This window comes from Pristis pectinata, chromosome 32 (genome assembly GCF_009764475.1).
Source record: "Pristis pectinata isolate sPriPec2 chromosome 32, sPriPec2.1.pri, whole genome shotgun sequence".
Taxonomy (NCBI): Eukaryota; Metazoa; Chordata; class Chondrichthyes; order Rhinopristiformes; family Pristidae; genus Pristis; species Pristis pectinata.
The window spans coordinates 16,212,021-16,234,380 of NC_067436.1; the positions used below are offsets into that span (position 1 = coordinate 16,212,021).

At 43.9% G+C, this 22,360-nt stretch overlaps 1 protein-coding gene across 1 annotated transcript in view; it reads left to right on the top strand.

The window, feature by feature from the left end:
- The first annotated feature begins 441 nt into the window (after nt 1–441).
- Nucleotides 442–22,360, top strand: part of tmem266 (transmembrane protein 266) — a 153,073-nt gene continuing 131,154 nt past the window's right edge. The window contains exon 1 of the mRNA XM_052042769.1: nt 442–1,015. The gene's annotated coding sequence lies outside the window, so the exon portion shown is untranslated. The remainder of the gene's footprint in view (nt 1,016–22,360) is intronic.

Genomic DNA, 22,360 nt, shown 5'->3' on the forward strand with positions numbered 1-22,360 from the left:
ACATCAAAGAAAGAGGCGCCTCCTGACAGTCTATCTAGCTCCTATCACATTCAACTGGGCCACCAGTGTATAGAACAGCTTCTGGCACACACCACATAAACTACAGCAAGTAGTGACTGATATTAGATGAATTCTTTCTGTTCGTCGACTGCCGAATGCAATGTTAATCGGATAGGTTAAGATGTGTGTGGATAAATATAACAAGGGGGTGGGTAGTTTCCTGCTTGAGTAATTAAAAACACATATGTATGGGATGGTGGGGTCTGCAGTTCCCCTTTCAGCAGCCGAGTCTTACTGCTATAAAAACCCTCGCAGGAGCATAATAAATATGTACAGAAACAGAGGCGTATAAATAACCTCGGACTATGTTTAATTAAAACGCAAGGATTTAATTATCCGGAGCAAGATAAGCCCGTGTTTTCAGCTGTTCTGCAGCGAGGGGTCTACTCCTACCGCTGTCGAATTCAGCACCTTGGCTAGTTCCTACCCTCCAGTGGAACTGCATCGTGTCTTTCCCGAGTGCAAGGAAACCTCTGTCATTTGGTTGCGAGGGGCTGGGGAGGAGAGGAGGGAGACTCCTGTTGTTTTTTTTTACCCCTGCATTTTTTGTTGGTTATTTTCTCTGTGTGTTTATTTCTCCTTGCTGCTGTTATTTAGTTACATTATGTAAATGATTGTTATTGTACGTGTGTGTGTGTATGTGTGCGTGTGCGTGTGTGTGTGCGTGTGTGTGTGCAATTGATAAGACAATTCTATTTGGATCTGTGCTGGATTGATCATCTCAACACTCCGGTGGTGATGACGCTAGCATTTTATTCCACTCCTTGTGCCTGAGTAAGAGAGGCAGCGGCCCGGGTGTAAGGCAAATCCGCTACACAGAGAGAAAGAGAGAGAGAGAGAGAGAGACTTCCACCGACTGCGCTCACCAACGGGAAGCCCTCCGCCTGCCGAGAGCCTCACCGACCCAGCCACAGGAGCCACGCTCGCGGGGGTCTCCAGGACGTGACAGGATAAGGTAAATGGTAAACCTTCTCCGAACCTTTTCACACGTTGGGGGGAAATAATTAAATAAATGGCTTCCGTCCATTGCTCTTCAACCCAAGTGCATTGCTTGTATAAATGCAGCGTTCTAAATATATATTATATAATGCCCTTTTCCTGATATAAATAGCCTCGGGGAAGAGATTTCAGCGGATTGGGAAAAGCCTTTTTGTATTTTCAAACTGATGGGTTGCGTGGATCTCTTACTTCATAGTTTACGCTTAGAATCGGTGCATTGTGTGTTTCTCGATGTGTGTGTGTGCGTGTGCACGCGTGTGTGTTACCTCTCTTTAGACCAGGTCATGTACCGAGGCCCTGCAACTTAAAATATCCAGATAATACAGATTCCAAGGGATCAGCTGTGTAGAAAGTGGCCGAAGAACGCCGTGGTGGCTGGCGCTATTAACAGCCAGCAAGAGGCAAGACCCATGAATATCCTTAAAGCCACATTGATTAGAACCCTGGTTCCGATACTGGAATCACCGCCACCTCCCCAGAGAATAGGAAAACCTTTAAATATGGATTCATAAATATTCAGGCAAACCACGTGAGGACGGGCTTTCTGTTCTGCCTATATAGTTATTTTTTTCAGCCAGGGTTAAGCTTATAATTTCTTTGATGACCACACTGTTTCAACTTCTTCGCTGAGTAGGGTTTAGCTGGCCAATATAGAAAGCCAATATAACATCAACTTGGCAGCAATCGTACATTCGTGAAAATGGTCAGAGGCAATCTTGCCTGCCCGGAAGTGTCACTGAGCTGGTTGTTCAGGGGGTAACATTGGGGGGGGGGGGGCTGTGGGTGCAGGAGGGGTCGCTTCAAATGGGGCAACCTGGCGGATGTGACTTGGCAAAGATTAGCCCCCAGTGAACTGGGGGTTTTAGTGCTGGGTGCGAGGAAACGAAATATTCGCTACTTTATCTCACTGGATACTGCAGCAATAGCGAGAGATTGAAATTCAGGTAATGTCTGATATCATTTAACAAAGTTTGTTTTGCACTGGGTCAAAAATTTCCTCAATGCTCCCTTTCCCCAGTTTCCTTTCTTTTCTCACCTCCTCCCCCCACCCCACCACCCTTTTATGACTTGCTTTCGATTTACCATCGTTTCATCTCTGAATATATTTAGCACAATTAGAGGCAAAACGGTGGCATTTAGTCAACCTTTCCAGTGTACCATGAAAGACAATGTTAATTAATGAATGAAAGTTTTGGTGATATAATGACTGGTAAATCAGCAAGCTGATACATGTGGCTGATACCTGTGGGTATTATCTGTGGGTGATGGATAGTTCTGGCTGGAAACGCTTCACTATTCCCCAGATACCATGTTTTGCATGCTGTTTATGTCTAACTAACATATTCCGAGCTTACACACAGCTACATGATTATGATGACAATGTCCAAACTCCACTTGCTTTGCCCAAACCATAGCACCCAGTGTCTTCAATCATGAAATGTCCTTGTTAAAGTCCTCCATCTCTCCTCCTCTAAAGGCGGTGTTTTAAACCTACCTCTTTGACCAAGTAACAAACAATCTGCTGGAGGAACTCAGCGGGTCAAGCAGGATCTGTGCGAGGAAAGGAAATGTCGACATTTTGGGTCAAAACCCTGCGTCAAGTCTCATGCAGTCCTGGTGCAGGGTTTTGACCCAAAACATTGACAACTCCTTTCCTCCCACAGATGCTGCTCGACCTGCTGAGTTCCTCCAGCAGATTGTGTGTTGCTCCAGATTCCAGCATCTGCAGTCTCTTGTGTCTCTTTGTCCAAGTGTTTGGGCAGCTGTTATAATATCTCCTTCTCTGGTATTGGTATTGGTATTGGTATTGGTATTGGTTTATTATTGTCACTTGTACTGAGATACAGTGAAAAACTTGTCTTACAAACCAATCTTACAGGTCAGTTCATTACACAATGCAGTTACATCAAGTTAGTACAGAGTGCATTGATGTCATACAAGTAAAAACAATAACAGTACAGAGTAAAGTGTCACAGCTACAGAGAAAGTGCAGTGCGATAAGGTGCAAGGTCACAACAAGGTAGATCGTGAGGTCATGAGGTCATAGGTCATAGTCCATCTCATTGTATAAGGGAACTGTTCAATAGTCTTATCACTGTGGGGTAGAAGCTGTCCTTAAGTCTGGTGGTACGTGCCCTCAGGCTCCTGTATCTTCTACCCGATGGAAGAGGAGAGAAGAGAGAATGTCCCGGGTGGGTGGGGTCTTTGATTATGCTGGCTGCTTCACCAAGACAACGAGAGGTAAAGACAGAGTCCAAGGAGGAGAGACTGGTGTCCGTAATGCGCTGGGCTGTGTCCACGACTCTCTGCAGCTTCTTGCAGTCTTGAGCAGAGCAGTTGCCATACCAAGCCATGATACATCCAGATAGGATGCTTTCTATGGTGCATCGGTAAAAGTTGGCGGGAGTCAAAGGGGAAAAAACAAATTTCTTTAGCCTCCTGAGGAAGTAGAGGCGCTGGTGAGCTTCCTTGGCCATGGCATCCATGTGGTTTGTCCAGGACAGGTTGTTGGTGATGTTCACTCCCAGGAACTTGAAGCTCTCAACCCTCTCGACCTCAGCACCATTGATGTAGACAGGTGCATGTACACCGCCCCCTTTCCTGAAGTCAATGACCAGCTCTTTAGTTTTGTTGACATTGAGGGAAAGGTTGTTGTCATGACACCATTCCACTAAGCTCTCTATCTCCTTCCTGTACTCCGACTCATTGCTGTTTGAGATACGGCCTACAACAGTGGTTTTGATGTCAATAATGCTGCTGTCAAGTGCATTGGGCTGTCTTATGAAAGGAAGTTGTGATAGAGTACATTAGGTTTATTCATTCCACAATCAGGGAAGCAGAAATTTCAATACTTTTCTTCAAATAACTTTAAACCCCTTCTGTTACCCACATGACTATCTCCCCTCCCATTTAAACCCTTGTTTAATGTACCTCAGCACACTTTCTTTTTACCTCTTCGAACTCTCCTGCTGCTAAATGTTATCCAGTCCATCTGTGTAATGCTTGAGGTATTGTGTAGATATTTGGAGATCTTTATAACTGAGACCACTAAACAAGGAGTAATGGTATGGAGAAGACATACACCAGTTTCCCCAGTCAAGGCCAAGGAAGGCAGATACATTTCCATAGCAACTCTCTCAACCACAGCAAGTCCTAAAGTACTTTACAGACAATAAGTACTCTTTTGAAGTGTTACCATTGTTGTGATATCAGAAAGTTCACAATCAATTTGTTTGCAACAAGCCCTCACAGATAGCAATGGCCAGATAATCTATTTTTGCAATGTAGGAAATTTGCAACCAACAATTCAAGTACTGCTCTTGAAATTTCACCAAGGACAGAAGGCTTGAATATCATCTTCTGTCGCATGTGCTAAACTCTCTCTGTGTTAACATATGTGAGCTCTGCTCCACATCCTAATGTGGTTTCATTGATCAATCAAACTGAACTTTGGAACAATGCAATATCACAAATTTAACACAGACAATGCATTAAGAATTTCTACTCCTTAGTGTTTTCAGATTGAACTGAAAATCTTAATTTTATCGTGGAGTTCTGGGTGCTTTCGTTGCTTGGCAAGATTCTGAAATCCTAATATTAGGAGAAGGAAGCAGTTGGGATCGAAAGTAAATCTGACTTTAAGCCCTTTACAGAATTCCAAGTAGTGTGAGATGGTCTCTTAAAGGTGCAGTTATACCTCTTGGCTTTAGTATACTCAAGAGTTAGATCAATGCGGCAACTCTCCCTGTACTGGAGATCTTCAACCTTCAATGCAGTACTCAGTGGTATAATCAGGCTTTGAACTAACTGCTCCAGCACTCTCAGTGGTGAGATATTCTTTGGTAACCGTTCATTGTAACAATTGTGCAGCTTCTCTACTCTATGGGTCCGAGCAACTGATAAACCTGGTACTGCCAGGGCCTCTGATTTGCATTTCCATGGAAAAATGGATGGAATTATAGCATGCAATTCCCAAAATGCTGATCAAAAATCCCAGATAATCCCATGGAGCAGAGCAGGGAATTGTCTTGATCTGTCCAAATGTACTAGGGAGTCTAATTAGCTCATTTTATAATCCCATATAACAAAAATGTAGTTTTGCTTGTTCAACAATTCAAAAACCAATTGATCGGATCAGATCCTGTTGGCTATGAGGTGGAGAGAGGGATTTAGACCAGGTTAGGAAAGAGCTACAGCTGTCAGAATATAATATAATGCAGTCAATTATCATTTTTGATTTCACTACACATCAGGGGGCAGTAAAATTACCAGCATTGTGCAATAAATAGAATGTATTTCAAGGATAGTTTTAAACTGTCTGCTCGTCACAAGCTGCACAAGGAATGCTGAATCCCAAATACTTTTTGAATATACAGTCATGTTTTAGATAAAGTGGATTCAGGGTAAGTTTGCTAGAGCACACTTTCATTGCAGTACCTTGTCTCCCACAAGGATAAGCAAGATCTGGAATTATTTTTTAAAAGTTAGTCGGTAATGGTAATAACGAAAGTAGCAGATAATGAAAGAACCACCTGTCAACTAATGTTCTTCAGCAAAGGGAATCTGCCATCTTTACCCAGTCTGGCCTAGACTTATGTGGATGACTCTTAATTCTTCCTTAGTTCAGGGCAATTAGGGATGGACAACGAATGTTGGCATTGCTAACACTGTCCACATCCCGTGAATCAAATTCAAAGTCAAAGTCGAGTTTATTGTCATCTGCACAAGTCCATGTGAGTACAGGTGCAATGAGAAACTTACTTGCAGCAGCATCACAGGCACAGAGCATCAGATAAGCAGCATTCACAAGAAAACATGAACTAAACATAAATTATACATAATTCTTACAAGAAAGAACACAATTAGAACAAAAAAAAACAAAGTCCATTGTAGTGCAAAGTGGTCATAGTGTTGTACTGAGGTAGTGATTAGGGTTTTGCCGGGTGGTTCAAGAACCGAATGATTGAAGGGACGTAGCTGTTCTTAAACCTGGTAGTGTGGGACGTCAGGCTTCTGTACCTCCTGCCTGATGGTAGCTGTGAGAAGATGGCATGGCCCGGATGATGGGGATCTTTGATGATAGATGTTGCTTTCTTGAGGCAGCACCGCCTGTAGATAGTGGGAAGGGATGTGCCTGTGATGTATTGGGCAGAGTCCACTACTCTCTGCAGCTTCTTACATTCCTACACATTCAAATTGTTGTACCAGACCGTGATGCAACCAGTCAGGATACTTTCAATTTAAAAGAAAATGGGAGAAAGGAGTGAAAGGTTATGCTGGTAGGCAGGGCGAGAGAAGATTCGTGCGGTATGGATCAGTTGGGCCAAATAGGAATGTCTACGTAACGTTGGAAAATTGTGCATCATAGCCCATACTTCTCTATCCAGAGATGGAAAACCATGGGCAATGGATGTGAAATTCACTGAGGCTCTATACTCTCGGAAAATGTGTCCTTTTTTAACTCCCTCTTTTACATTCACACTTTGGCCCACTTGATGCTCCTTACCTACATCAGAACTGTTTGATGCTCTCTCTCAAGGATTTATGGTTGGGGAGGAGAAGCTTGGAGAGGGATCTATTGGCTCCAGAACATGTCTCTGCTTCTGCATTGTTATTCCCAAGATGGTTTAAATAGAGTCATACAGCACGGAAACAGACCCTTCAGCCCACTGAATCCATGCTGACCATCAAGCACCTATTTTAAACTAATTCTATACTAATTCCATTTTTGTTATTCCCCCACCCCCATTCCCAATCAACACCTCCTAGATTCCACCACTCACCCGTAGACTAGGGGCAATTTACAGTGGCCAATTAACATATCAACCCACATGTCTTTAGGATGTGGGGTGAAACTGGATCACCCGGGGTCACAAGGAGAATATGTAGTCTCTACACAGATGGCACCTGAGGTCAGGACTGAACCCAGACCTCTGGAGCTATGAGACAGCAGCTGGTCCTACCTGCACCACTGTGAAGCCTCAAGGCATAAGCAAAGATCCTCAGGCATGGATTATCCAAACCTACGACCCTATATGGTCTGTGCTCCTCCAATGTATTCCTTCCATGCCTTCCATGTATTCCCAGTTTTCATTGCTTCACTGTTGGCGATCTGCCATTAGCTTTGGAATTTTTCCCCTGGATCTCTCTCTTCATAGAGCCATAGAACTATACAGCACAGAAACAGGCCCTTCAGCCCAGCTCATCCATGCCGACCAAGTTGCCTACCTGAGCTTGTCCCATTTGCCTGTGTTCATCCCATATCCCTCTCAGCCCTTCCTATCCAAGTACCTGTCCAAACGCCTTTTAAATGTCATAATTGTACCTGCCTCTACCACTTCCTCTGGCACTTATTCCATGGACTCAGCAACAACTGTATGAAAAAGTTGCCACTCAGTTCCCATTTAAATCTTTCCCCTCTCACTTTAAACTTGTGCCCCCTAATTTTGGACTCCCCTCCCCTATCTATGACTCTTATGATCTTATAAACCTCTATAAGGTCAACCCTCAGCCGCCTACACTCCAGGTAAAAAGTCCCAGCCTATATAGCCTCTCCTTACAACCCAAGCCCTCCAGTCCCTGTAACATCCTTGTAAATCTTTCTTGCACCCTCTCCAGTTTAATGACATCCTTCCTGTAGCAGGGCGACCAGAACTGTACCCAATACTCCAATAACGTCTTGTACAGCTGCACCATGATGTCCCAACTCCTGTACTCAATATTCTGACCGACGAAGGCAAGCGAGCCAAATGCCTTCTTCATCACCCTGTCTACCTGTGATGCCACTTTCAAGGAACAATGTATCTGTACCCCTGGATCTCTGTGTTCTCCAACACTTCTGAGGGACCTGTCATTCATGGTGTAGGTCCTGCCTTGGTATATCTTACCAAAGTGCAACTCCTTGGATTTATCTGAATTAAACTCCTTTAAGATTTACTTTTTTAAGCTTTTAGGCAGTGCTGCTAATATCTCTAAGCAGCTTGGTGTTAAACTTTGTTCCTGTGAAGTATTGTAGAATTTTGTTATAGGCTATATAAATGCACTAAGGACAACAGATTCCCCTTTTCTGTTGTAAACCAGATTTTGTTTTTAAATTGATAATAATTCTCATATTTATAATTCTTTCAGACATAGAAGGAGGTCATTTGGTCCATCAAATCTATGCTGGCTCTCAGAGCATTCCTATCAGATCCATTTCCCTGCTTATATCCCTCTAACCTGTTCCCTCTCATGTACCCAGATTGTCCTACCACCCATCTACACTATAGCCAGTTAACTGACCAGCACACCTTTGGGATGTCAGAGCACATGGAGGAAATCCATGCAGTTACACTGGGAATGTCAAGGATGTACTGCTGAGACTTTATAAGGTGTTGGTCAAACCACATTTTGAACATTGTGAGCAATTTTGGGCCCTGTATCTAAGGAAAGATCTGCTGGCTCTGGAGACGATTCAGAGGAGGTTCACAAGAATGATCCTGGGAATGAAAGGCTTAACATATGAGGAGTGTTTGACATCTCTGGGCCTGTACTCGATGCAGTTCAGAAGGATGAGGGGGAATCTTATTGAAACCTACCGGATACAGAAAGGCCTGGATAGAGTGGACGTGGAGAGTATGTTTCCATTAGTAGGAGAGTCTAGGATCCGAGGGCACAGCCTCAGAATAAAGGGATGTCTCTTTGAGACGAGCAGGAATTTCTTCAGCCAGAGGGTGGTGAATCTGTGGAATTCATTATGCACATGCATGTGGAATTCAACCCTATGCGGATACGATCGGGTCTTTTAAGAGACTTTTGGATAGGTACATGGAGCTGAGAAAAATAGAGGGCTATGGGTAAGCCTAGTAATTTCTAAGGTAGGGACATGTTCGGCACAGCTTTGTGGGCCAAAGGGCCTGAATTGTGCTGTAGGTTTTCTATGTTTCTATTACCACAGAGGGCTGAGAGGCCAAGTCATTGGGTGTGTTTAAGGCAGAGATTGAGGGGTTCTTGATTGGTAGGGGGGTTAAGAGTTACAGAGAGAAGGCAGGAGAATGGGGTTGAGAGAAAAATAATCAGCCATGATCGATCGGCAGAGCAGACTTGATGGGCCAAATGGCCTAACTCTGCTCCTATATCTTATGGAATGTGCAAACTTCCCCTCCAGGTCAGGACTGAACCCTGAGCTGTGTGGCAGCAGCATTAACTGCTGCACCATTGTGCTGCCCAGATTAGATTGCAGTCAAATTCAAAATCTCAATATGTTGGTGTGGGAATTGAATCTTTTTCTCTGAATTATCAGTGCCACCTTTTGGATTTGCAGTCCAGCATCAGAACAGCAGCACCGCCATCCCCACTCACACTGAACTCATTTTGGTTTCTCCTCCCTGCAGTGGTTGGTCACATGTCGAGTACCTGTCTCTGAATTGGCCGCACTTACTTCACTGGCCTGAACTTCAGAGCACCAGGGATTTGTAATCACATTTGAACATCGAGGGCTGCTTCTAAGTCACCGTTGCAATAGATATGTTTCTGGCTGCACAGTGACACAGCTGGTGGAGCCACTGCTCACTGCTGAGCGGCCCATGTTCAATCCTGACCTCCAGTGCTGTCCGTGTGGAGTTTGCATGATCTCCCTGTGATCTCATGGGTTTCCTCTGGGTGCTCTGGTTCTTCCCCCTCCCCCCCCCACCCCCACACATCACAAAGGCGTGTGACTTGTCAGGTTAATTGTCCACTGTAAATTACCCCACGTCTGAGGGTAAGAGTAGAATCTGGGAGGAGTTCATGGGCATGTGGGGTGAAGAGGTTGTGAGGAAATTTAGTGGGGGAATAGAAATGGTCTGTGAGCTGGCATAGACTTGATGGGCCAAATGGCAGGTACATCTATGCACAAGTGCAATGAAAAACTTATTTGCAGCAGCATCACAGGCACATAGCATCAGATAAGCAGCATTCACAAGAAAAACATAAACTAAACATAAATTATACACAATTTTTACAAGAACACGATTAGAACATAAAATCAAGGTCCATTTTAATGCAAAGTGATCCAAATGGTCATAGTGTTGCTAAACTGTAGTGACTAGGGGTGTGCCGGTCGGTTCAAGAACCAAATGGTTGAAGGGAAGTAGCTGTTCCTGAACCTGGTGGTGTGGGACTTCAGGCTTCTGTACTTCCTGCCTTATGGTAGCTGCAAAAAGATGTGCCCCTTTTAAGGAGTTGCCTAGAAATACACCCTCATTTGACATTAAACATGCTACAGTAGCATCAGTGTGTTGTGATCTGCTCCAAAATTCAGTTCTGTTGACTTCAAAGGAATGAAATTCAGAGGGAAAATGGATTTAATGGTGGTGATCAATGATCAATTTCCAGGAAAATGTCTCCTTAGGTAATCCCCTTTGAACCAGTCATGTTTCCCGAAGTTAAGGAGGGGCATATTGATGGTGAATCCTGTTTTAAATAACAAGTCTCAACATCAGTGCCTCTGTCAAAAAAAATTAGGAATCTTTTTAGAGAAGCCGCTTTCAGAAGGTGACATCTTCAACGGGACCTCTATAAAAGAGAGTTTCACTGAAAGGACCCTTACTGGAGAGATAACATCTCAGGTGGAGCCCTCCCGAGGAACCTTGTACAGGAGGGAGTCACTCCATCAGAGTCACTTTTAAAGAGAACGTCTTATTATTAGTTCTGTTTTTAAAGTGGGATGGCTCATTAATGAGACTCCACTTAAATCATGAGTAATAGTTTGTGCAGCTGAACATACAGTTTTTTGGAAGTGGGTTGATATTGGGAATGAGTAATGAGTGTTGATGTGGTGCCATTGCTTTTTTGATGGATATTATGTTTAATATTAAAGACACACCAAGATTTCTAAAGTCTCTTTAAAGCCTTTATGTTCCTCTTGTCCTATTGACCTGAGGGAGATGATTGTTAAGGATATAGCTCTTCAGTAAGGTCCCAGCTGCAAGGAGTTTTTTTGGTAAAATTGCGATGGTAACAAATGTCAGATTGATGTCCAGACCTGAGTTTTTCTCTGTGCTTTGTGTAATCCATCTCCATTCCCACTCTCGTTCAAGTACTTGGGGTTTGTCTTCTTCCAGGATGTGGGGGCAATCTCCTCCCAGTATGCTCTACACCCTCTGAGTCATCACAAGGGTACAGGCTGGGAAGGAAGGTAGAAAGACATAGTATGCTGAGGGTAGCATTTCCATGCCACTGAGGAGTTTAAGTCCCATTCCAAGGATTTGAGCCTAAAACTTTATCCTGATGCTACCTGGGGGAATGCTGCAATGTTAGAGGCGCTTAAAGGATTGGCCCTACCTTCTCAGGATGAGAAAGATCCCTTTTTACCATTTTAAAGAGCAAGGGACTCCTGCCCTTTTTCAGTCCTCCAATATTTATCACTTAGCCAACACCATGAAAAGCAGGTTATCTGGCCTTTATCACATTATAGTTTCTGGGAGCTTCCTGTGTACAGATTCGCTGTGACATTTCCTACATTATAACACTACAAAAAGCAGTTCCTTGGTTATAGAGCACCATGCTCACCTGAAGGTCTCTCTTTACCCTTTCATCTAACAGCTCAGAAACCAGGGCAGAACATGCACAGTGAATGATGGATCCCTGGAGAGTGTTGTAGAACAGAGAGACTGAGACGTATGGGTACATAGTTCCTTGAAAGGTGGACAGGGTGGTGAAGAAGGCTCTTGGCACGCTTGCCTTCATCAGACAGAGTATAGAAGTTGGGACATCATGTTACAGCTGTACAAGTCATTGGTGAGTCCACACTTGGAGTATTGTGTGCAGTTCTGGTCGCCCAGCTATAGGCAGGATGTGATTAAGCTGGAGAGGGTGCAGAAGAGGTTCCCAAGGATGCTTCCAGGACTTGAGGACTTGAGGTATAGAGAGAGACTGAATAGGCTGGGATTGTTGTGAAGATGGCTGAGGGGTGACATTACAGAGGATATAAAATCATGAGGGAAGTGGATAAGGTGGTCACGGACTTTTTTTCCCAGAGTAGGGGAGTCTAAAAGTAGAGGGTATAGGTTTGAGGTGAGAGAGGAAAGATTTAAAGGGGACCAGGGGGGCAAGTTTTTCCACACAGAGGATGGTGGGTATGAAACGAGCTGCCAGAGGAAGTGGTGGAGGTGGGTACGATTACAAGGTTTAAAAGACATTTGGACATACACATGGATAGAGAAGGTTTCGTGGGATACGGGCCCTTGGTCAACACGGATGAGTTGAGCTGAAGGGCCTGTTTCCGTGTTGTATCACTCTATGACTCTATAACTCCCTCAGTACTTCACCAGGAACATCAGCCTATACTTTGGGCTCCAGTCCCTGTACATGTTGGAAAGTTCCGAGATTGGAGTGAGTGGAGGTGCTGAATCCTGGCCACGTCCCCTTAGCTGGCATAAAGCACACAGGGTGAAGCTAAACAATTCCTTCATAAACTTAGAAAGCCCAATATAGTAAGCAAATATTGGTTGTGGCAGTGTTATACAGGCACTGGCGATAGAGACGTAGAGAGATACAGCACAGAAACAGGTCCTTCAGTCCACTGAGTCCATACTGAGCATCGAGCACTCATTTACACCAATCTCATTTTATTCTCCTCACATTTCCATCAGTTCCTCCCTGATTCTACCCCTCACCTACACATTGGGGGCTATTTACCATAGCCAATTAACCTACCAACCCGCTCATTTTTGGGAAGTGGGAGGAAACTTGCACCATCACAGGGAGAACGTGCAAACTCCTTACAGACTGCACTGGAGGTCAAGATTGAACCTGGCTCTGTGGAACTGTGAGGCAGCAACCCCTTTAGTTGTGCCACTGTTTCACCCAAAGTTCGGTATGGAACAATTTTTTTTCAAGACATGATTGGTTACTGCTAATGTAAAGTTGCAGCTGGACTCAATTGACTAAGGTTAATTTTGTACCCACTTCTTCACCACCCTAGCTAGCATCAGATAACCTGGCACTAATCTGGTTCAGTCTTACACTCAATGATGCCTGTACCCTTTAAACTACTGGGAGAATCTGTCATCCTCTTTTTCTTTTAATAGCAATCAATATTCACAATATTATAAAATTATTGGAGTTATTTTGTATATTGAAAATGGGCTTCCTTGTTCAACTTTTCCTTAAATATGTAGTCATTCAAAGCTCTGCTGCCCTTGTCCTAACTTACACTGTCCCATTCACTATCCCCCCCCGCTACTGACTGCCGGTGAAGTAACACCTCCATTTTAACATTTGCTCATTTATTTTCAAATCGCTCCATGGCCTCACCTCCCTCCTTATCTCTGTAACCAACCTCCAGCTATGTAATCTTCTGAGATACCTTCACCCTCCTAATTCTGACATCATCCTGGGCACCCTGATGCTTGAATCACAAGGATTGTGGGGGTAACTTACGGTGAGAAGATCCCACCAAATATCCAGAGTGACGCAGAATGACTAGGACATTCTGTTATCGCATTTCGCACTGGAAAACATTGATTTTCAGCTTCATCACACTTTTTAAAAAGACAGCATTATGTCATTGAATTTCTAAGCATTTCAGGCGCTTTTTACAAACACAGGGCATCTCAATGTCCTCATTCTCATTGAAGCTCTTTAGTATTATAACATAGGAAAAATATAGTATATTTATTAATGTAGGAACCATTATATATTTTATTGATGAATAATTATCTATTATTAATACAGTCAGTACGTTATATTAGTGTTCAGTACTGATGAAAAGTAATACAACCTGTACCAGAAAGTATATTGTCTAACATGGAACTCAGTCACAAAATTTGTCTTAATTTGAATTAGTAAGGGCATTAAAACTACCTCAGTGTCTTGACTGAATGAGGCTCGGGACCTTTGCCCTAGAGAAGGATTGCATTTGCCAGTTTGCCGGGTGATAGATGCCAATAGGTGGCTTCAGAGGACAGGACGGTGCCTGATCAGGTGGACTGGGACACAATATCAAATGAGCCGGGGGGAGGGTCACTTCCTGAGTCTGAGCAAAGTGCTGGCAGGGGCCATGGACCAGTTGGAGGCAATGAGTCAAACAGAGAGAGGAGGAGAACTTAGAACACTAAAGCACAGTACAGGCCCTTCAGCCCACAATGTTGTGCCGACATTTTATCCTGTTCTAAGATCTATCTAACCCTTCCCTCCCACATAGCTCCCTATTTTTATATCATTCATGTGTCTAAGATTCTCTTAAATGTCCCTAATGTATCTGCCCCCACAACCTCTGCCGGCAGTGCGTTCCACACACCCACCACTCTCTGTGTAAAAAAACTTACCCCTGACATCCCCCTTATACCTTCCTCCAATCACCTTAAAATTATATCCCCTCATGTTAGCGATTGTCGCACTGGGAAAAAGTCTCTGTCTGTCCAATGGGCAAGTAGAAACAACAAGTAACCAGCTCAAGATTCACCAGAGAGAGTGACTGTTTCTCCCAGGGCCCATCAATTGTCAAAGCATTTTCATTAAGTTAAATTAGGGTCTGTGCACTCAGTGCTTCTTGTAAGCAGCCTGTCAGTGAATAGAGTTAAACTTCTTTTCTGCTAATTGTGTGAATCCTGGTCACATCTTTAATTTCACCTTTTTATTGGACTTTGATCTCCGTAAAACTTAAAACGTGGAAGCTCCTGATAGTAAGGTAAGAGTGTGCTTGCATTTATATAAACACCTTTCACCTCCTCGAGGATGTGCCGAAGTCCCAAACAGACTGCAAATTCTCTTTTGAAGTGTTGTTACCAACATCATTAGAGGCAAAAGGTTCATCCAATTGGAGCACAGCAAGATCACACAGGGAGTAGGGTGATAACTTTTCTGGTTGTGTTGCTTGAAGGCTAGATTGTGAAAGAAAATGAGATTCCCATCTTCCTCATGTCCAGGAGATTCTAAAGAGTCATAAAGTGTTAGTTTTCTAGATTTCAAAATCTACTTTATTTGTAAAAATCTAAAATGTATAAATGCAGCACGTTAAAGTCAGCTTTTCATAGCAAGTATTGTTATTCCCGTTAATTACTATTAGCACTACTGCACACAGGTCGAAATTTGTCTTAAAACCACACAAACCATTAAGTTTGTAAATGAATGATAATAGTAATTATCATTCATTTACAAACTTAAAGTAAATGGTTTGTGTGGTTTTATAAGATAAGATATCTTTATTAGTCACATGTACATCGAAACACACAGTGCATTGCATCTTTTTGCATAGAGTGTTCTGGGGGCAGCCCGCAAGTGTTGCCACGCTTCCAGTGCAAACAAAGCATGCCCACAACCTCCTAACCCGTACGTCTTTGGAATGTGGGAGGAAACTGGAGCACCCGGAGGAAACCCACGCAGTCACGGGGAGAACGTACAAACTCCTTACAGACAGTGGCAGGAATCGAACCTAGCTCGCTGGTGCTGTAATAGTGTCGCGCTAACCGCTACACTATCATGCCTGCCCAAGACAAATTTCCCAAGAAATTTAAGACAAATTTCGACCTATGTGTATGGACAAAGTACCTTTTGAAAGGTAGCCACCATTGTAATATAGGTACGTACTAGCACACACTCAGTGATTTTATTTTTTCGGGGGCTAGAGATATCATTGGACAGGTCAACATTTACCTTCCATCCCTGGACATCCTTGAACTGAGTGTCTTGCTGGGCCATCTCATTTGCAGTAGCTCTAGAGTCACGTGTGGGCCTTATCAGAGTAAGGACAACAAATTTCCTTCCGCAAAGGACATTAGTCAACCATGGTAAATTTAAAGGTCTACATATCTGCCAGGATACCCAAGAGAACCCCCCATCCATCCCTGAAATAGTGACATGGAATCTATTATATCCATCTGAGATTTCAGACAAGACCGAGGTTTAATGTCTGATCCATGAGAGAACACCTCTAACACTTCAACACTCCTTCAGTAACATGTTGAGTGTCAGTCTTAAGCCTCTGGAGTCATACTTGAACCCACAACCTTTGACTGACAGGTGAGGATGTTACCAACTGAGCTGCGGGCAATGCTGTTGAGCAGGACACAGGGAGAACTCCCTCAGTACTGCAGTGAATTATGGATTACATGCTCAAATCCTGAAGTGAGCTTTAAACCAATAGCCTTCTGATGCAGAGGTGAACGTTCTACCAACAGGGCCAAGCTGATATTTGGTGACACTGACAGGTGAATGCCAAACGTATTGAAATGATGCATTATCTACAATTTTAGTAGGTGCTAATGTTTGGGTCAGAAATACAGTAGCAAAGACAGGAAACTGATAAAATGTTTGTTTCTTGATACATAAAGTGCTAGTTCATTAATATTGCAGCAGTGATTTCTATGTTAAAATGCTTATTGAGCTGGATATTAATATAAAATTGAAATGCATTATTTGGATTTCCATTGTTAAGAACTTACTGTTAGCATTGGGAAACTGAACGTTATCCGTTTTGCAAACCTGCATCAGCATTATTTCATTTTAGCGCGATTTAATTTCAGTACTGCTGATGCTCCCAGATCTGGTGTAGCACAGCAAGAAGTTGAATAAAATCTCACTTCATGCCACAAACCTACTGCACCAGTGTGACATCTTTTTCCCTATTTCCTGCCCCCGCCATTTTGTGACCCAAGCAAGCGCCGCTGCCAATTTAGCAGCACGTTAAGAACTATTCTACGGACAGAAGCTAGAGTAGGCCACACCCCCTCGAGCGTTTTCCACCATTCAATATGATGATGCTTTATAAAACTCTGGCTGGGTTGCACCTGGGGTATTGCATTCAATTCTGGTCACCCCATTATAGGAAGGATGTGGAGACTGTGGAGAGGGTGCAGAAGACTTTCACCAGGACGCTGCCTGGATTAGAGGGTATGAGCTATAAGGAGATGTTGGACAATCTTGGGTTGTTTTCTCTGGAGTGGCAGAGGCTGAGGAGAGACCTTATAGAAGTTTATAAAATGAGAGGTAGACAGTCAGAATCTTTTTTCCCAGGGTAGAAATGTCAAATACCAGAGGGCATGCATTTAAGGTTGGAAGGGGTAAGTTCAAAGGAGATGTGTGGGGCAAGTTTTCTACGCAGGAGTGGTGGGTGCCTAGAATGCTCTGCCAGGGGTGGTGGTGGAGGCAGATACGATAGAGGCATTTAAGAGGCTCTTAGATAGGCACATGAATGTGCAGAGAATGGAGGGATATGGACATTGTGTAGGCAGAAGGGATTAGCTTAGTTAGCTGTTTAATCACTAGTTTAATTAGTTCAGCACAATATCGTGGGCCAAAGGGCCTGTTCCCTTGCTGTACTGTTCTGATTGTTGATCTGATTGTAACCTCAACTCTGCATTCCGGTCTATCACAGCAAGCTTTTGGCTCCTTGCTTAAAGATATTGCAAGATATTGCTTCCATTGCTCTTTGAGGAAGACAATTCCAAAAACTCACAGTTCTCTGAGGAAAGATTTCCCCTCATCTCTGTTCTAAATGGGCAACCCTTTATTTTTAAACAGTGACCCCTAGTTTAAGATTCTCCAACAAGAGGAGATATCCTCTCCACATCCACCTTGTCAAGATCCCTCAGGATTTTGTTTGCTTCAATTACATCCCCGCTCACTCTTCTAAACTCCAGTGGTTGTAAACCCAGCTTGTCCAAACTTTCCTCCCATTCCAACTGCTTCTTCAGCTCGGAGCTGAGACTGCCCCAGTTAGTTCACTCTGCATAAGACTGCAGATGGAGAAGAATTCTATCAGAGCTGTCTCGGCTGTAATTGGCCTGGAGTGAGCCATTCAACCAACGTTCCCACGTGTGTGTGTGTGTGTGTGTGTGTGTGTGTGTGTGTGTGTGTGTGTGTGTGTGTGTAGTATACAGTAGGTGACTTCCTCATCATAAGGGCTTTGGGAACCCACAGTATTGGACTCATTGTCTTATCAGCTGGTCTAGAGATGGTTTTGCCTTTGGAGGGATCATTGATATATCATAAGATCTTTTCCCATTGTTCGCCAAATGAAGATACAACCTACTGAACTTGTGTTTGAAGCTAAAATAACATAATGCAGTTCCAATGAAGTTCTTTGTATTCAGAAGCATTACTTATTCTTGACATACTACTCTGTAATTGCAACTGTTCCCCCAACCCCAGCCTGGTAATTGTGAACTGCTTGACCTGTGGTTGGTGATGTGAAGGAGGTACGATGAATGGCTATGGCTCAGGTAGAAAATGGTGGCATCTTCCTTAGGAACGTTATGGGATTGATTCCAACTAGACCGCTGCTTTATCAGAGATGCATCTGTTTACTAAATTCAGGTTTATGTGAAAGACATGTTGACACAATTCAAAGAGCCAGGCAGCTCTCCCAGTTACATTTATCCCTTTTTAAGTAGACCCAACAACACAGATTATCTGGGCATCTATCTCAATGCTGTTGACCTTGCTATGCACTAAATTGAATGGCATAATACAACAGGGACCACAGTTCAAAAGAAAATTCATTGAAAAATATTGATTATGGACTCATCTTTTTACTTCTGTGTTAAGGAACTACCTGCAATTTTAACATTATTGAGAGAGCTGTACTCTAAATCTAATCTGTGCTTCGAACTAACCTGGGAGTGCTTGATACTCACTCTGGTGAGTTCACCATCTTCTCTGAGCTATTTTTAGTGCACTGATTAATGCATTGATAGAAATTCCTGTCAGTGCAGTCTTAACGCAGATGTGCATCGATTTAAAATAAACAGGTTATTGACTCTGTGAAAATACAGATTAATTGTTGTGCTAAATATAGCGCAGAGAGGAAATTAAACCGACAGGTGTCAAATGTGGGAACATGCTGAAATCTCCAGCCGTGACATTACACAGCAGGAGATAAAGACAGTCTCGCATCCGTACATACCTTTCCTGTCACTCTCAGGATGCCCCAACGTGCTTTATAGCGAACGAAATAGGTTTATGGACTCTTGATGTATTGAGGGGAACTCAGCACAGCAAGATCCCACGGGAGTACTGTAAAAACCTGTCGGTTCAGGGAAGGGAGTCTGCTCTCTTCCCCTGCTCCAGTCTACACATGACTCCAGTCCCATCAATGTGATAAGGACGAGACAGTGATAAGTATTGGCCAGGAGAAAGATAAACTACCTCCACCCCTTCCACTCCTTAATGTTCAGACACCATTAGGTTTGGACTCGAGATCTCAGTGAGGGAGTGATTTCCCAAATCGCTCCACCCAGCCTAAATTCCCAATGGGTTGGTACCATGGCCTGAAGGGAATCGTTGAACCCACTGGCTGCAATCCAGCCAGCTTTACAGCAGAATCTGTGTTTTCCTGCCATCAACATCAAGGACAATTCACAGCCATTCAGCCCAACAGCATCGTGCTGTGTTTCCTTTGTTCAAGGGGTGGTGGGGATGGGAGCAGCATTACTATCAATGAATTGAGTGGGTTGCTAGACCATTTAAAAGGAGGTGCAGGCCAGATCAAGTGAGGATGATGAATCTCCACCCCCCCCCTCACACCACACCACCTCCCACCACCCCCCCACCCCCAGAAGTTGGCCATTTTGTCTCCACACTGATCCAGCAGCTTCACGGACAATGTTACTATAAACGGCCAATTGCCATGGTGAAGTTTCTGGATTACTAATCCAGGATTGCCTGGGGCACCACACCACTGCCCCCCTACATTCAGCACGTCCTTCCGTTCCTTCCCCCTCATGTTTAATTGCATCAGTGCTGCCTAAACGCTCGGCGTACATCGAACATAGAACAGTACAGCATAGGAATAGGCCCTTCAGCCCATCACATCTGTGCTGAACACAAAGCCGAATTAAACCAAACCTCTTCTGCCTGCACATGATCCATATCCCTCCATTCCCCGCATATTCGTGTGTCTAGTGATTTCTCAGATAGGCTCTAAGAGAGAATAAGTTTCAAGGGTACAGGGAAGTAATGAGGGGGAGTGGGACTGGTGGGATTGAGCCAGTAGGGAACTGAACAGGCTGAATGGCCTCTCTCTGTGCCTCTTTAATAAGTCAGTTAGCAGGAGGATGAAGACCTTCGCCGCCAAGCTCCCATCTTATAAACACTCGGATCCATACTGGGCTTTTATTTCTCGGTGGAGACACAGGAGACTGCAGATGCTGGAATCTGGAGCAACGCACACCAAGTGCTGGAGGAACTCAGCGGGTCAGGCAGCATCCATGGAGGGAGATGGACAGTTGACCCGATGAAGGGTGTTGACCCGAAATGTCGACTGTCCATTTCTCTGCATAGGTGTTTCTATTTCTCCATACTGGGTCTATATCCCACCCAACTGGGCTATGGGAGCATCATCACTACTCAGGTTGAAACCCATTGCTAGCTTCTTGTTGTCAACTAACAGTAAATGTCATTGACACCTTCATCCCCAAGGATATATATTTTAAAAATCTAACTTTTTAAAGTCCCATCTTGGTGTTTCCTAGATGATCCTTCTTGATTTACTGGTTGTATTTCCCACTGTGAAGTACATTTCATTAACCACCAACCCTCACACTACCCCTTCCCACCCCACCAATCGTAATCCAAACAAGAGAGGAGTGAAGAGATACAAATAAATCAATTCTTTAACATTATCATTAACAATGACCTGTTAAATTTCACTTCGAATGTAGATTTGTTCGTTTCTAAAATGGTGTTAAGGCACCTTCTCCTGAATTTACAAGAATGTTGCCAGGACTCAAGGATCTGAGTTATAGGGAGAGGTTGGACTGGCTACGACTTTATTCTTTGGAGTGTAGGAGACTGAGGGGTGATCTTATAGACGTGTATAAAATCATGAGGGGCATAGTCAGGGTGAATGTGCACAGTCTTTTTCTCAGGGTTGGGGAATCAAGAACTAGAGGGCATAGGTTTAAGGTGAGAGGGGAGAGATTTAACAGGAAACTGAGGAACAACTTTTGACCCAGAAAGTGGTCAGTATATGGAATGAGCTGCCAGAGGAAGTGGTTGAGGTAGGTACATTAACAGCAATTTAAAAGGTACTTGGACAGGTACATGGATAGGAAAGGTTTAGAGGGATATGGGTCAAACACGGGCAAATGGGACTAGCTTAGATGGGAATCTTGGTCGGCATGGATCAGTTGGGCCGAAGGGCCTGTTTCCGTGCTGTATGACTCTATGAACTGTGTGATACCATGCGACATGTAACCTTGACCTGTGATGCCATATCAGGATTGTGCCCTGCATCAAACTTTTTAAATAGAAGACTTTTTTTTTATATTGTCGTCTATTTTCTTTTTGTTTAAAGGCATAACGTGTTATCAGAGATGAAGGTTTATTTCAGTACGACAGTGGCCTTCTAACCCAGCAAAATACTGAAATGAGACCCCTTGTCCCCTTGTCTCTGGTCACCTACCCACCCACGGTGTTCCCTTCCTGTCACCACCCTTGATGAGACATTGTCTGGCTTTAGGCTCTCCATTTACTGAGCTGTCCCTGCAAATTAAACAGTGTCCTAACCAACAGAAGAATGGGGAAATACAGTCATACAGCACGGACACAGGCCCTTTGGTCCACCGAGTCTGTGCTGACAATCGAGTACCCATTTACAATCTCATTTTAATCTCCCTACATTCGCATCAACTCCCCCAACATCTGCCACTCACTTACGCACTAGGGACAATTCACACTAGCCAATTAACCTTCAATCTATGAAGGGAAATGGGCATCGATGCTTTGGGCTGAGATCCTTCATCTGGACTGGGTCTCGACCCAAAACATCGACTGTCCATTTCCCTCCACGGATCCTGCCTGACCCACTGAGCTCCCCCAGCATCTTGTGTGTGGCTCCAGATTCCAGCATCTGCAATCTGTTGTGTCTCTAACCTCCCAATCTGTACGTCTTTGGGATGTAGGAGGAAGCCGGAGCACCCGGAGAAAGTTCCACCATGGTCACAGGGAGAAGGTGCAAACTCCGTACAGATAGCCCCGGAGGTCAGGATTGAACCCAGGTCACTGAAGGTGTGAGGGAACAGCTCTACTGGCTGCACCACTTTGCCTCTGTGCTGACTAGTATAATCAAACTTCCGGGATTGTCAAAGAGTCGACAGGAATTAAAGATTAAAGCACGGAGGTGATGGTGTATTTGTGCACCTGTTACACGTTGACCTTCAGGAATGAAAGTCACATTTCCTGCCTCATGACTCACGATATTTTAAAGATACTTAGTTTTATAACAAAGTTGGTACCAGGATCAGTAGAGTATGTCATTATAGTAACTAACGTTCTCCCCATGTCTGCATGGGTTTCCTCCGGGTGCTCCGGTTTCCTCCCACATTCCAAAGACGTACGG